Genomic DNA, 4,646 nt, shown 5'->3' with positions numbered 1-4,646 from the left:
TCTGCAGCGTCAGCAGTCATAGGAGTGACATCCTTCTTCGTATGTGTCATGTCAAAGAGTTGGATTCGACCAACTTTAGAACCGGATGTATTTTCCTACAATGTACCATAATGTAATTACTATGAGTTAGTATGTACATGGAATACAATTATTGTTTATTTGACCTCATGTCTGCACTTATAGAGGGATAATTAGCATAAAGCATTTGCGAAAAAAATAGTGAGATTTTATTAAAAAGCTTATCCACTTACTTATAGCAAGCTGGGAATTAGCCCAGCATAGAGAGCAGAAATTCCTCGTTCAACGATCCTGACACCAGTTGCCAGTGCACCCATTTTGCTTGCCTGGACTTGCAATTGCAACTGTCTTCTCACAACTTCAAATAGGTAAGTAGCAACTTCGGCACAAGCACCATCCATAGCCCCATATAATAACGTCCTCATTGGTCCCAACTCTACCTGATCCAAAGCTTTCAGCTCCTGTCCTATTTGACTCATGTTCTGAATTATTTTCCTACCCTCTGGGAACGCAGATAAGCTGATTTCAACATATCATACACACTATAGAATACTGCAGCTGAAGGTTCCATGCTTACAATAGAGGGCACTAGACCTTTGTAGAGAGAAAAGAACTCTTCAGTTTGGATCATGTGGCGAAAAGCACCAATTACACCACCTAAGGCTTCTCCACCTGGTGCCACTATCTTGGTTCGGATCTGCACCGCAACAATAAACAAATAATAAAAAACTACCCTCCTAGAAAAAGAAGAATCTACAGAAGGACATGAACAAAATGAAACTATTCATAGTCAGCAAAATTGACCTCTTGAGTATAGCTAGTCACAATGACGAAAGCAATGACACGTCTAAATAGCAATCCTCAATTGGTGAACATATCATATTTCAATCTAGTTTGAGTACATGTCACACATTTTTAATATATCTTTAAGCGTTAAAAACTCTCCAGCTAGAATCAAACTTCGTTATTCTGTAGAAATCTCAAATAACACTTTGCTACCATATAGGATTATAGTAATTAACAAAGTACTAAGTCCCTGGAGCCACTATCCTTAACCTTGGTTGGTTAGAAAATATAATGTTAGACATGACAGTGCTATGACAATAGCGGAAATTATCTTGATCTTTAGGTCCAACAATTGTACTCCCAAGACTTAAGACTAGAAGAGAACATTAAAATTGGTCTCTTACAACATTATTAAGCCTCCAATAAAACAAAGGATTAGCAGCTGCCCATGTGCTATTTATAACAGTTGCCCATAATTTAAAATATAGAAGTGCATACAGGCAAGAACTGAACATGGCTACACGACTAAGAATAAATTGAAGATAGAACAATGTCAAGAACAAAATATTAGGTTTCAACATACAGTATCAAGTGGTAAGCAGAGAACAGTAGCAGAGATGCCGGCTGCAGCACCAGTAATGAATCTCTCAGAATTTGTGGTCTCCTCATTTCCAGACAGTCTAAGCAATTGCTTTCTATACGTATCGTAAGCATAAAAATTCACAGCTTTGAATGGAGCCGTACGAAGAACATTAATAAAGTTCCCTTTCCAAAATCCAAACAATCCTTGTGTCAAAGCAATCTTCTTAACAAGCTCAAATATATTGCTTTGTTCACCACGCACTATATATTCCAGCTTTAATCTCTCTAACGGAGCGACAAACGTTCTATGATATTTCAAACAATAATTAGAAATGCATGGGAAATCTAGGCAAATATGAAAAGGCGCGTAGCTAAATTATGAACGAAATTCGTTATGGTTACCTGGAAACCATGGCCGCGATGGCTCCAGCCCACAAATGCTTTGTAGTATTGACTGCGCTATGTCACGTTAACCTAACATTCCGTTTGGCTTCAGCCCCTACCCCGTTGTTGTTGTTCTTCACTTCATTTTGTAGCTAAAATTCCTTGTGTTCTGAAACAAGCCCATCGTTGCTGAAACTAACAGACAAAAAAAATACATCTTTAACAGAAATCGCCTCACGCTTTTGCCTATGAGCAATGCGAGCCATTTTCCTGGAAGAAGAAAAATCTCTAAAAGGGGAAACGAAGTCGAGAAAGGAAGAGGGAAAACAAGGGTCGATGAACAGACCACCAGCGACGATGTAGGTGGTGACGGATTCGAATGGCAACAGGGAGCATTTTTTTCGATGAAATTAGGTTTAGAATGAGATTCGAAGGGGGAAATGCTCGCGCAGGATTTAAGTAACAATTGCGGCGTTTGTAATACAAACGCAGCTAGAGTTATACTCTATTGGGTGTTTTTTTAATAAACGCAGCTAATGTCCATATATATTGCGGTGTTTGTGTCTAGAAACGCCGTAACAATTCAAATATATTGCGGCGTTTGGTAAAAAACGCCTCTATATAGTACACCTATTGCGGCGATTGTTATAAACGCCATTAATAAACAATTTTTGCGGCGTTTTTATTTAAAAACGCCAATAAAATACAAATATTTTACTGCGTTTGTTATAAGAACGCGACTATATAATACACCTATTGCGACGTTTATAAAAAACCGCCGCTATTATACTACTCATTAGCAGCGTTTATATATAAAAACGCCGCAAAATGTGTAATATATAGCGGCGTTTTTTGATACAAACGTCGCTAAATACCTTTATTTATATAAGATTAACATATTTTAAATATTTCATTTCTTCTATACATAACCTAAAGTTACAACCATACATTTTAATTAAGACAGAAGTACTTATGCATAAAACTACTTAACAACAAAATACAATATAATTTAGAAACATTAAAGTACTTATGCATAAACAGTCTTCACCATACATTATAATTTAGAAAAATTAAAGTACTTATGCATAAACAGTCTTCAACATACATTATAATTTAGAAACATTAAAGTACTTATGCATAAACAGTCTTCACCATATTGTTCAGTACAATTTAGTCTTCATTGCTCCTTCGTGGGGAAAGGACGTATGAAAGCTGTTTTCCTTGTTTGACGACGCATCGTTAAGTTTTTCCTCCGTGTAAATTCTATATGGAGAAACTCTTCATCCATTTCACCAAATAAATCTCCTACCTCCGGTTCACCAAGAAGACTCCTTGCGCGCTTCAGTGCTTCACTTGAAACAGATAACGACCCTCCACCTACAGTATAAAACTTGATTGGAGGTGCTTGGGAATTGAATCAAACATTAAAATATATTTAAACAGATGATATAAACGTTTACTTGGAGTAACAGTAGAGGCAACATCGTCTTCATTGAGGATCGATACTGCTTTTGCAATTGAAGATTCTTTCAACGCCACAGAGTTACCAAATTCGTTTCTAAACATAGGGTATTTATCCATTTCTCTATCATCATTCTCAATAAGCTTCGAAGATCCTACATGCGTACGATCTATGAAATTTGAGTGACCGTACAAAAAGGGAAATATAGCAGCATAAAGATTCATAAAATTTTACCTTTAAGTAGGAGATCGGCCATGGAAGGGTATGGAGTAATATGAGTTCCTGTCGAGTCATCATCGAGTTTCGACGGCGAAACCGGACCGATAGCCTCCCAGCGATAATTTGATCCATCGTCAGAGCAAAGACGCCACGTAGACATTCCGACGATAATTTCTCTTACTCAAGGTAAGACCTGTTCTTTTTTTCTCAAATATGTTAGCTTTCTGGGTTTTCCCCATTTTTAGAATACCAACCAAAACAAAATTGAAAAAGATCATTAGTGATAAGAGGGATCAAACCGTGGAATTGTGTTATACTTCGTCGGTGAGAGGGCCGATTTGGTCGCCGGGATAGACAAAAGACGACGTCGCTTGGAATCGTGTGAGGGTCGTTGTTGTACCAGAGAAGAAACTATGAGGGAAGAAGAGTTGAAATGATTTTAGGGTTTGGGTGGGAGAAAAGGGAGGACAATATATTTAACATTTTGCGGCGTTTTTAACAAACGCCACTATATCACATGTTTTTTACGGCGTTTATACAAAAAACGCCGTTAATTTACCACTCTATTACGGCGTTTATACCAAAAACGCCACTAAATGTTAAATATATTACGGTGTTTTAGCTAAAACGCCGCCTAAAACGCCGCTACATGTCTACTATATTGCGGCGTTTTTACTATAAACGCCGCTACATGTCTACTATATTGCGGCGTTTTTACTATAAACGCCGTTATTGTTTAACCTTTCTGTGGCATTTGTCTAAAAACGACGCAAAAACTATTATTAATAACGGCGTTTGTTGAAAAAATGCCACTATATACCATCCTATGGCGGTGTTTTTAACAAAAACGCCGCTATATTTATACTCTATTGCAGCGTTTTCATAAAAAACGCCGCTAAAGTCTAAATTTTTGGCGTTTGGATTGAAAACGCTGCTATATGTAATACTTTTGTGGCATTTTATCAACAAACGCCGCTAAAAATGCCACTACAGAACAGTTTTGCTGTAGTGAAAGCTTCCACCGAAATTTTTATTTGCCAATTCACCCCCTCTTGGCCAACCCCATCGATCGATTAACTCAACAATTGGTACCAGAGCCTCACTCATTTGAAGTCTTAATCACCTCTTGAGTCGATTCGGGAAGAGTTACATCGATTTTCAAGTTATCAATGGTCGGCGCTTCAAACTCCGACTT

General features: G+C 37.6%; 1 pseudogene; it reads right to left on the bottom strand.

Moving 5' to 3' along the window:
* Positions 1–251: 251 nt before the first annotated feature.
* On the bottom strand, positions 252–2,168 carry LOC120191879 (annotated as a pseudogene).
* Between the last annotated feature and the right edge of the window lie 2,478 nt (positions 2,169–4,646).

The sequence above is a fragment of the Hibiscus syriacus genome, unplaced genomic scaffold (genome assembly GCF_006381635.1).
Source record: "Hibiscus syriacus cultivar Baekdansim isolate YM2019G1 unplaced genomic scaffold, ASM638163v2 tig00116971_pilon, whole genome shotgun sequence".
Classification (NCBI taxonomy): domain Eukaryota; kingdom Viridiplantae; phylum Streptophyta; class Magnoliopsida; order Malvales; family Malvaceae; genus Hibiscus; species Hibiscus syriacus.
Note: the sequence above shows the minus strand (reverse complement) of the source record. Positions and strands in the feature narration are given on the sequence as shown.